This window comes from Carcharodon carcharias, chromosome 15, assembly GCF_017639515.1.
Source record: "Carcharodon carcharias isolate sCarCar2 chromosome 15, sCarCar2.pri, whole genome shotgun sequence".
Classification (NCBI taxonomy): domain Eukaryota; kingdom Metazoa; phylum Chordata; class Chondrichthyes; order Lamniformes; family Lamnidae; genus Carcharodon; species Carcharodon carcharias.
Window position 1 is genome coordinate 114514171 of NC_054481.1, and position 12204 is coordinate 114526374.

Here is a 12204-nt window from a genome sequence, read left to right on the forward strand (position 1 = left end):
GTCTTGCAGTCGCTGTATTTTTGTGACTTGCCCAGTTAAGTTCCTCATCATTGGTGATCTCAAGGATGTTTGTGGGTAATTCAGCGATGAGAATCGTAGAATCATAGAAATTCCTAGCACAGAGGGAGGCCATTTGGCCTATTGTGTCTGCACCACTTGACGAGCCATTCACCTTAATCCTAGCTTCAGCTCTTGGTCCATAGCCTTGTAGACTTCAACACTTCAAGTACATGTCCAAGTATTTTTTTTCAGTGTTATGCGGGTTTCTGCATCTACCATTCTTCCTGGCAATGAGTTCCAGATCTTCACAATCCTCTGGGTGAAAAAAATTCCCTTCAAATCCTCTTTAAACTTCCTAGTTATTATTCTAAGTCTGTGCCTCCTAGTAATAGACCTCCCAACTAAGGGGAATCGGGCCTTCCTATCCACTTTATATTGACCTTCGTAATTTTATACACTGGTTAACTCTTCCCTCAACCTGCTCTGTCCCAAAGAAAACAACCCTAGCCAATCCAATTTTTCTTCATAAAAAAAATCTCCAGTTCAATCATCATCCTTGTAATTCTCATCTGTACCCTCTCTAGTGCAATCACATTTTTTCTATAGTGAGGTGACTAGAACTGCATGTAGTACTCTAGCTGTGGCCTAACCAATGTTTTGCATAGTTGCAACTTAACCTCCTTGTGCTTATATCCTGTGCCTCGCCTAATAAAATATCCTGTATACCTTCTTGACCACCTTATCTACCTGTCCAGCTACCTTCAGGGATTTGTGGACTTGCACTCCGATGTCCCTCTCTTTCTCTATACATCTCAGTATCCTACCAATTATTGTGTATTCCCTAACCTTGTACTTCTCCAAATGCATTACCTCCACTTCTCTGGATTGAACTCAGTTTTCTGCCCACCTGACTAGTCTGTTGATGTCTTCCTGCTGTCTACAGCTTGCTGCTTCATTATCAATCAGATTGGAGGTTGCAGATGATACAAAAATTAACTTAATCATACTTCCTATGTTCAAGTCCAAATCATTGATATACCCCATAAAATGCATGAGACCTAACATGGAGTCCTGTGAAACCCCCTTGAACAGCCTTCTAGTTACAAAAACACCCATTGACCATTACCCTCTGCTTCCTACCTCTGCCAATTTTGGAGCCAACTTGCTACTTTAAGCCCATTGGATTCTAGACCTCTTGCTGTTGAATTTCAAGGGAACATCAATGGAAGCTGGTCAGATTCACTCTTGTTGGAAATGGTCATGACCCAGCACTTGCATGATGGGTTACTTGCCATTTATCAACCAAGGTCTGAATTTGTCATGGTCTTGTTGTAGTGTGGTGAGACCACCATTTATTGCCCCATCCCTAACTGTACTTGAGAAGGTGGTGGCGTGTTGCCACCTTGAACCCCTGCAGTCTGTGTAAGTACACCCACAGTGTTGTTAGGAAGGGAGTTCCAGGATTTTGACCCAGTGACAGTGCAGGAACGGTGATATAATTCAAATTTGGGATGGCCTGTGACTTGGAGGGTAACTTGCAAAAGTTGAATGATGTCAAGGGCAATCATGTTTCTGTAGGTCTGGAGTCAAATGTAAACCAGGTAAGAACAGATTTCCTTCCCAAAATGACATTCGTGAAGTAGATGGGTTTTTACAACAATCTGGTAGTTTCATGGTCACCATGATTGGTACTAGCTTTTTATCCCAGATTTACTTAATTGAATTTAAATTCCTCCACTGCCATGCTGGGATTTGAACTTGTGTTGTGGATCATTAGTCCAGGCTGCTTGATTACTAGTCCAGTAACATAACCATTGTACAACTGTTTCTGATTAATATATTCTGATCTTAATTTTATATAATAATTTGAATTGATATTATTCATAGTTAAGTAGCAAAACCCAAGACAGTTTGGGAAGTAGAGCTCATTGAGATGTAGGAGTTTCTCTGCAGTACAGGCTAAGGAGATTGGAGATGCAAGACCAAGGTGCAACAGCACAGCGACTCGTGGGAGATCATGACAAGTTCACATTCCAAGTTTTCATTATAGATGTGGACAAAGGAATTTAAAAGGGAAAGGCTGATACAAAAATTGTACTCCGACAAAAGATTTCATTACGTTAGATAAAATGCAATATTAGATCCTGAAACTAGTTTAAGCAAGTCTGAAGGTTCCCTTTTTAATTTGTGGTGAATTAATTATGGCATCCACTTCTCAGCTGTACAACCTACCATGCTCATTTTTGCTTTTGTGATGGGAAAAGAGGATCTGTAAACCCGATTACGTTATTGTTTGAGAAAACTCATTGTGTTAAAATATTAAGCAGTGAGATTTGGTGAGGTTGAGGACAAAAGAGAAAGTAATTGCAAAATAGGGCAGGGGAGTAGTAAAAACAATTGGGAAAACTCAAAATATTATGAAGGACGCTAAGTAAGATGAATCATTTCAAATTTTTACATAGTTAAAGTCAAGCTACAAGCATGTTAATTTGATTTATGATGGTGTGAAAGTTACTTCAGAGTTGATATATAGTTTTCTTCCACCTGGCCTGATAAATAATTGTTCATTTCCAGACCTGTTGTTTGTGACAAATTTGCATTAAAATGACATAGAGAAAGGGGTCTGTACAGTTTAGAAATTAAAGACAATTTGATCTTGTTTTGACTGTTCAAAGAAGTGTGAAGTGCCTCTGAAAGTTAACTTTACTACTGAAATCTATTTCTATCCTGTCAAACTAGGAAAATATTGTAATAATGTCGACGCCTATGCACCATATGTGAATGGAACACATTGTGTAATTTTAACTTTCCTGTCAATATCCACAATTCAAGTTCAGATACAGAATTAGAAATTGTACTTTATGCAGTATGCGTTACTGATAAACAATAAGATAGGAAATGCACAGCAGGTCAGCTGAATGAAAAAAAATACGTAAATGTTTCATGTGTGGCTCTTCATTGCAACTGAGACCAGAGTTGCCCTGCAACGGCTTTTTTGATTCTTTCTTCCTTTCCAGGCTTTTCACCATCTCCACACAGCAACATAGCTAACTTGAGAAACCTGATGGAGTGGTTTGTTGAGCCTATATTTGCACCATTTGTGTTTCTTCTGCTAACCATGTTGTGCAGCATCTTGTACCATTTAAAATGAGAAGGAGGAATCCAATTAAAATAAGACTTCTGGATTTTATTTTTCTGTGTAAAGCCAAGAAAAGGATTGTTCCTGAGCTGAACTGTGAATTGCATTGCGGGATTCCTGCAAAGAGGAAAATAGATCAACCCAAGCCCTTTTATGTGGTGCCATCCTATCACTTTTTAATGATAGTGCTGTCCTTTAAATTGTGTAGCCTGAATGCACTGGATTGTGTTAGATTGACTTGGGGCACAGAAATCGAACTTGTGCGCTCTTGCCTTATAACATAATCTTCAAAGACTTCAACTATCAAGGAGTAAATCATAGGAGTGGTGCCATATCATTCGAGCACCATGGGTAGCCTGCAGTACATGTGAAGTTATTTTCAGAGCTGTGACCCAGTAGTAATGTGAATATTGATTTTTCTTTTCATAGTGCCCTGCATAAGACAAAAAGTTTTTCTTGATCATCTTGGGCAAAATTCAAAAGACTATTGAATGCAAAAACACTTTTATTATCCATTTTTAAAAATTATAATTAATGTCATCTTCTATGGTTGCATATTTTAAGGCAGCTAAGATATGAATGTGTCATCTTCAGTGAGACCGCAGTATTTCATGAGAAACATGTCACACCTTGCTATTAAGAGGATCAGTTACTTAAGATCAATGAAGAAGTTTATTTAGAATCAAGGTTTAAAAGGTACTTTAGTCTACAAAAATTCAATGATTTTGTTGCTGAGATCCTCTTTGTACTGTGCTCATTTAGGTAATATTATTTGTGATTCGGGAAGATGTCATCATTGCTTCTTTATCAGCATCTTTTGTGAAATAAAACTAACTTGGATTTCATAATACAGAATAAATCAGTTCCATCGCCAGAATAATGATGGTGTATCAATAATGCAACATGGTATTACTATTGTAGATTTTTAAACTTGAGTTCTGCCTAGGAAGACACTAAACCGTGTTAGAACGGGATGAAATGTTCATAATTATAAGGTTATCTTTTGATTGTGGGAGCAAGTTGGAATTATGATTGAAGGAAAATGTTCACCCAAGATTAAAGAGTATTGGCTTAAGTGTATTTTTTTTAAGAACTTTGATTGTGGGCATCGCTGGCAACGCCAGCTTTTATCTCCCATCCCTAATTGCACTTGAGGGTGGTGGCAAGCCACTTTCTTGAACCTTTACAATTCAGGTGATATAGATACACCCGCAGAGCTGTCAAGGAGGGAGTTCCAGGATTTTAACCTAATGACAATGAAGGATACATTTCCAAGTCAGGATGGCGTGTGACCTGGAAGGAAACTTGCAGATGGCAGTGTTCCCTTACCACCTGCCCTTATTCTTTTAGGTGTTAGAGGTTGCAGGTTTAGAAGGTGGTAATGAAGGAGCCTTGGCAAATTGCTGCAGTGCATCTTGTAGATGGAGAACACTGCTGCCCTGGTGATAAAGGACATGAATGTTTAAGGTGTTGAAGGTAAGTGGGTAGTAATCCATCACATACCAACATTGTGCCTTGTAGATGTTGGAGAAGCTTTAGGGAGTCAGGAGGTGAGTTATTTACTGCAGTATTCCTAGCTTCTGACCTGCTGTTGTAGCCACAGTAGTTCTGTGGCTGGTCTAGTTAAGTTCCTGGTCAATGGTGACTCTGATGGCGAAGGATTCAGTGATGGAATGCCATTGAATACCAAGGGGAGGTCGTTAGGCTCTCTCTCTTGTTGGGATAGTCATTGACCAGCACTTGTGCCAAGTAACATTTGTGCCACACATCAGCCCAAACTAGAATGTTGTCCAGTTCTTGCTGTATGTGAGCATGGACTGCTTCAGTATCTGAAGGGCTGTGAATAGAACTGTACACTGTAATCATCAGTGAGCATCCCTGCTTCTGATATGATGAAGGGAAGGCCATTGAAGCAGCTGAAGATGGTTTGGTCTGATGGTGCCCTGACTGACTCCTGCAATGATGTCCTGACCTCCAACATTCAGAACCATGTTCCTTTGTGTTCAGTAGACCCCATCAAGTGAAGAGTTTTCCCCAAGATTTCCATTGACTTCAATTTTACTTGGGTCCCTTTGATGCTGCACTCAGTCAGATGTTGCTTTGATGTTGAGAGCAGTCACTCTCAGCTCGCCTCTGGAATTCAGCTCTTTTGTCCATACTCTGACCAGAGCTGTATTGAGATCTGGAGCAGATTGACCCCTGGTGGAACCAAAAGTGAGTATCAGTGAACAGATGGTGCATGATAGCACATCACTTTTTTGATGATTGAGAGTTGACTGATGGGGTGGAAATTGATGGATTGGATTTGTCCGGTTTTTTTATGGACAGATCACACCAGGAGGCTTTCTGTTTTGTCACATAGATGCTACTTTTGTTGCTGTACTGGAACTGGTTGGCTAGAGGTGTGGCTACTTCTGGAGCACAAATCTTCAGCATAACATGGCCCATAACCTTTGCAGTATCCAATGTGCTCAGCTGTTTCTTTTGTTGTCACGTGGAGTGAATTGAATTGGTTGAAATTGACACCAACTTTTACAAATGGGAGAGTGTTATGCTGATTTTTTAAAAATTAATTCGTGGGACTTGGGCTTCGCTGTCTGGGCCAGCATTTATTGCCCATCCCTAGTTGCCCTTGGGAAGGTGGTGGTGAGCTGCCTTCTTGAATTGCTGCAGTCCATGTGGTGTAGATACCCTGACAATGCTGTTGGGTAGAGAGTTCCAGGAATTTGACCCAGTGACAGTGAGGGAACGGCGATATATTTCCAAATAAGGATGCTAAGTGGCTTGGAGGGGAACTTCCAGTTGATATTCCCATCTATCTGCTGCCCTGGTCCTTCTAGATGGCAGTGTTCGTGGGTTTGGAAGGTGCTGTTGAAGGAGCCTTGGTGAATTCCTGCAGTGCATCTTGTAGACGGTACACACTGCTGTTACTGTGCGTCGGTGGTGGAGGAAGTGAATGTTTGTCGATGTGGTGCCAATTAAGCGGGCTGCTTTGTCTTGGGTGGTGTCAAGCTTCTTGAATGTTGTGGGAGCTGCACTGATCCAGGCAAGTGGGGAGTATTCCATCACCCTCCTGACTTGTTCCTTTGTAGATGGTGGACAGGCTTTGGGAGTCAAGAGATGAGTTACTTGTCGCAGAATTCCTAGCCTCTGACCTGCTCTTGCAGCCACAGTATTTATATGGCTTGTGCAGTTTAGTTTCTGCTCAATGGTGACCCCCATGATGTTGATATTGGGGGATTCAGTGATGGTAATGTCATTGAACATCAGGAGGCAATGATTGGGTTCTCTCTTGTTGGAGATGGTCATTACCTGACACTTGTATGGCGTGAATGTTACTTGCCACTTGTCAGCCCAAGCCTGGAAATTGTTCAGGTCTTGCTGCATGTTGGAGCGAATGCTCTTCTAAAATTGGTACTGATGCATGTTGCTGGTGTTGAGTACAAAAAGCTTTGTCTGGCATCTGATGTATTATGTCTGACCTGAGGGATGCGCTTGGTGGTTTTTCAACCCCTCGTGATGATCTCCCGAACCTTGGTGAGATTAAAAAGAAACTCAAGCATATCAAAATATAAAGTGCTTACTATTTGCTGTTTTAAATTATAATATGAGGAATGAAGCAGTAGATGGTTTTATAGATAGCCACTAACCTGTGATATCTAAGGTTCTACACCAGTACTTTAAAACAGAATTGTTCTAGTTGAGCACATTATTTCTAACACTTGTCAATGCAGAAGCTGCTAATGAAATTTTATGTAGAACTGTAATGTGAGTTACAAAAGTGAAAAACCCATTTGTATTTCAATGTAATGATATGAAATTGTAGTCCATAAAATACCATCCTATTTAGATGTTGAGCCTTCACGGGATTTATCATGCAGAGTTTGAATTAATATTTAGTCATAAAGCTAGTAAGACATTTGGGTTTGTATGAACTCTTTTGGCCAGGCAACAACCGAAATAAAGCAGTTAACATGCTGTACTTTATACTGGTCAGAACTGTTGATTATGTGAAAGCTGTCTGACTTTTGTACAGTAACATGAAAAAATGAAGAATGCAAAGGCAGTGAGATTTGATATTAGGTATTCTGTAAGATGCAGTACTGTTACTGAAATTGAGCAAAGGGCTAGGAGGTGTAGATGGATTAGGAACTTTCACCTTTGTGATCTAGATTCAAATACAGCCCAGATAAATGAAAATCTCAGCTCTGTTAGTTGCAGAAGTCACTTGTGGAATGAGTTTGAGAGTCTCAAGTTCTTGGGTGTGCAGCACAAGACTGATATTTCATTGCCAGTCTCATTTAGAGGTAATTAAAGGATGACTGGGATGAAAAATGGAAGAATGTTACATGGCGCAGTAGGTTCTCTTCCAAGATTGAGACTGAAGCAAATATTTGGGATAAAAGTATGCAGTAGCTTGCGCAATACCAGATTGGGGAGTACTTAATACTAATGTTTGGTGCTTGATACACTTCCAAAGTCTCAAGGCACTGCTTGCAATTAGCTGTGTGTAGCTTGTCGCACAGTTACTGACTCCAGGAACTCCCAGGATGATGGGTCCATAACAGCTCTGTCATGTTGTGGAATCCTGAAGGCATGAAAGTGCACAAGATTTTTTTTAATTCACTCATGGGATGTAAGTGTTGCTGGCTAGGCCAGCATTTATTGTTCATCCTTAATTGTCCTTGAGAAAGTGGCAGTGAGCTGCCACCTTGAACTGCTGCAGTCCATGTGGCGTAGGTACACCCACAGTGCTGTTAGGGAGGGAGTTCCAGGATTTTGACCCAGTGACTGTGAAGGAATGGTGATATATTTCAAGGTCAGGACATTGAGTGGTTTGGAGGGGAACTTCCAGGTAGTAGTGCTTCCATGTGTCCTGCTGCTGTTGCCCTTCTCGATGTTGGCGGTCATGGCTTTGGAAAGTGCTGTCTAAGGAGCCTTAGTGAGTTTCTACAGTGCATCTTATATATGGTACATACTGCTGCCATTGTGCGTTGGTGGAGGAGGGAGTGAATGTTTGTGGATGGGTGCCAGTCAAGTGGGGGCTACTTTGCCCTGGATGGTATCAAGCTTCTTGAGTATTGTTGGAGCTGCACTCATCCAGGTAAGTGGGGAGTATTCCATCATACTCCTGACTTGTGCCTTGTAAATGGTAAACAGGCTTTGGGGAGTCGGGAGTTATTCGCTGCAGGATTCCTAGCTTTTGACCTCTTATAGCCACAGTTTTCATATCACTAGTCCAATTCAGTTTCTAGTCAATGGATGTTGATAGTGGGGTATTCAGTGATGGTAGTGCTAATGGATGTCTAGGGACGATGGTTAGACTCTCTCTTGTCGGAGATGGTCATTGCCTGGCACTTGTGTGGTGTGAATGTCACTTGCCACTTGTCAGCCCAAGCCCGCATATTGTCCAGGTCTTGCTGCATTTGGGTATGGACTGCTTCAGTATCTGAGCAGTGCAAATGGTGCTGAACATGGTGCAATCATCAGCGAGCATCCCCACTTCTTCTGACCTTTTGATGGAAGGAAGGTCATTGATGAAGCAGCTGAAGATGGTTGGGCCTAGGACACTACCTGAAGGTCTCCTGCACTGATGTCCTGGAGCTGAGATGAATGACTTCCAAATTTCACAGCCATATTCCTTTGTGCTAGCTATGACTCCAGCCAGCGGAGAGTTTTCCCCCTGATTCCTATTGACTCCAGTTTCGCTAGGGCTCCTTGATGCCACACTTGGTCACATGCTGCCTTGATGTCAAGGCAATGACTTTGATCTCAACTCAGTTCTTTCAGCTCTAGCATTCCACAACTTAAATGTAAAAATATTTCACACACAAACAGAAGGATTTGAGCACTGGCATATTTGTCAACTACTGTAACAAAGAAGCAACATGGAGGTTTTGTTTTTGTACTTCTGATGAAGAAAATCTTATTCTGTTCTGCAATGATTTTTGTTTTTAATGAGAATGTGGAGGGCATAAACTGAAGCTATTTTATGTGTGGCCATGGAGCAGCGTTAGCAGTCAGTTCCTGATGCACAGCTGTTGTACAGATGGTAGAACCCCAACATAAGCTTGCTGGGTTTGCTAAATCTGGCTGCTATGAAGACTGGACCTTTCTGGCCACTGGGTTCAGCAAATCCAACAAGTTTATGATGCTTTTGCTGCCAACTACCTAAACCTCAGTATTCAGAACTGGCAGCTGTAAGGCTCGTATAGATATCAAAATTTCCACACCAAAGTGCCCATGTTCAAATGGAACACTATTTTTAAAAATAGAAGGAAGGTGGAATAATTTGCTGATTGATTCAAATGCCACGTGCCAATTTGGTAGCACTCTCGCCTCTCAGACAGCAGGTTGCGTTTCGAACCCAATGTGGTCTTGAGCATTTGATCTGAATTGAAAGTTCAGTGTAGTACTGAAGGAGTGTTGCATCATTAGAGATGAAACCTAAGGCACTGCCTCCCTGCTCAGATGAACACAAAAGATTCCATGTACAATTTGAAAAAGATTCAAGTGTGCTGCTAGTTTCTAGACCAACATTCTTCCTTTCACCAACACCTTCCAAAACACTGTTCTTATCTGACCTTTGCTGTCTGTGTGACCTTGTGTCCAGAATTAAACATTGTATGTCTGCATTTCAGTGATTGCGTTTCAAAATGTAATCCCAGTAGTTGTAATGCATGTTGTGATAGCATCATGACTTAAGGTTCTGCATTCATGTGAGTTTGAAGAGCTTCAATTCTAGATTGAAAGGTTGCATTTCAGTTTTTACCCTAGTTTTAACTCCTCCTGCATGATCATGAATGGCCTTTGCACAACAGTGACTAGAGAAAAAAAGTCCACAAACAACTTTTTAGAAACAAAAATTTTCATAATATTATATTACATTTCCATCAATCCTCCTGACTGGTCCATGTCATTGGTATTATTGTAACAGTTGTTATGTCTTAATGGATGAAAAATGTTTTTACAGCCCTATTTTTATGTAATTGAAACGGTTGGTTTGTTGTTCATTGAAGTTGATTACATTGCACTGGTGATATTTGTTTTTTTAACACAAAAAAGGATGAAATAGTAATTATGTATTAGTTCTCCAATTGAGAAGTTATTTTAGCTTGCCACTTCAAACATATGTTAGTGGGTTATTTTTAATAACATTACAATTTCAATATCTCCATCAGAAATTTGGATTCTTCCCAGGAAGTTAAGTTGTCAGGTGAAATAGTGTCCCTATTAGCTATGCAAAGTAGTAGTGATGTAGTGAGTTAGACACTGGCTTCCCCCCTCCAACTTCCCTATTGGACCTGGTTTCAAATCCAGCTCATAGTAGTGGGTTAAAGATGTTCTACCTGCTGCCTGTGAAGGTCTGATTTGAAAATACTTTGGCCAGATTACACTGTCCCTATTTGATACATATTACTCTGCAATGGAAATACATTGCGTGGGAAAGTTGAGGGTACATTTCTGGGTAAATTGAAATTTTCAGGAGTGAGATTGAAGGTTCTTATTATGTATAGGGTACCAAAAGATGTGGAGCCAAAGTTGGATAAGTGGAGTTGAAGCACACATCCACCTTGATCTAGTTGAATGGGAGACAGGCTCAAGGGGATGTATAGCCTTCCCCTGTTCCTATCATTATACTGTTGGGATAGAACAGAGGGAGCTTTATTCTGCATTCAGCTGATTATTTCTGATTTGATGTTGGCAATGGATGCTCAAGATGGAAGGTTTCAACATTTCTTGCATTCAGTTTAAAATACATTTTTTTGTTAGTTCTGGTTTTTCTCTGAACAATGGAGAAAAAATTTAAAGATCCAAGTCAAATCTGCACTGCACATGTACTCTTGCTCATTTATTAGCATTTACAATAGAATTCTATGGGGAAAAATCTTCCTGACTTGTAATTTTGGGATGAACTGTGCTCAGCTGCTTGGACCGTAACTTTCTTAAACTAGTATGCAGGAAGCTTGTTTTGCCAATCAAATTGTGATCATTTTAATTTGAAGGACTAATGACTAAGGAGGGAAACAAAGTATTGTATATTACATTACAGTTATTGATTTTATTGTAGCTACTGTGCCTACCTGGAAAGACGATCCTTTTAATTTCTGTTCTATCCATTTTAAAATCAGTTTGATGTCCAGAGAACGAAGCGCAAGTGGAGACCCATTACACATGAGCAGTACTGTCTTTAGTTTTGTTTTCAGTGTTATCAGTTTCTGCTGGGCCTCGCAAAAACCTAAAAGGAATTCAAACCTGTTTTTGCACTGACCCAGATGGCAACTCTTAGGAGCCACAAGTTTCAGCTCCTGGATGCCATCAGAAGTGCGGAATTCAACTCTGTTACACTTTTCAGTGCTGTTGATGACATATTATCAAAGAAGAACCCAACTTTAAATTCTGGAATAAAGCAGTTCATAATTTTCAGGAATAAGAGCAAAAACTGGCACAACTGGACAATTAGCACCTGGAGAAATAAGTTAACATTTGGATGTGATCATTTGTCAGAACTGTTTCTTAATAGATTTTGATATTTGTCTGATAAACTCAAACTCCTACGATATGAATCTTTATTTCCCGAGCAGTAGTAAGACATTCATGTGACTGAGTACTGCTTCGCAAACTGTGTAGCTCCTTCTACAGAGTTACAACACCAGTATATTACTCATTTGTGTCCAGACCTGATTTAAAGAGTATCAGGAACAGTGGATAATGTAGCAGACTGAACAGCAAGCCCAACGTCTCCAACAGCTAAATACTCCAAAGCCCTATGAACATTGCAATGAGATGTCAGTTAATTATTGGCTAAATATACCTATGATATGCAAAGACTGTAGAATTTATAATAGAATCCTTATTCCCAGTAAAGTTTTATTCCATCGATTATGGGCTGGATTGAACTAAGGTCTCAAAATTTAAAATCCAGCACCTAATCCACTGCACCAAACAGCTCTACTTGGAATTTTTAACCTGTGTCCAATTAGAATTAAATTGCCTGTGAACATGTAGCTTTTCAATTCTGCTTTGGATACAGGGGAAATTATACTACAAAAAATTTCCTGGAT

General features: G+C 40.3%; 1 protein-coding gene across 1 annotated transcript in view; it reads left to right on the plus strand.

Annotated features, from left to right (window-relative positions):
* camta1a (calmodulin binding transcription activator 1a) overlaps positions 1–12204 on the plus strand; it is a 1037373-nt gene that overhangs the window by 111127 nt on the left and 914042 nt on the right. The gene's annotated exons all lie outside the window — the stretch shown is intronic.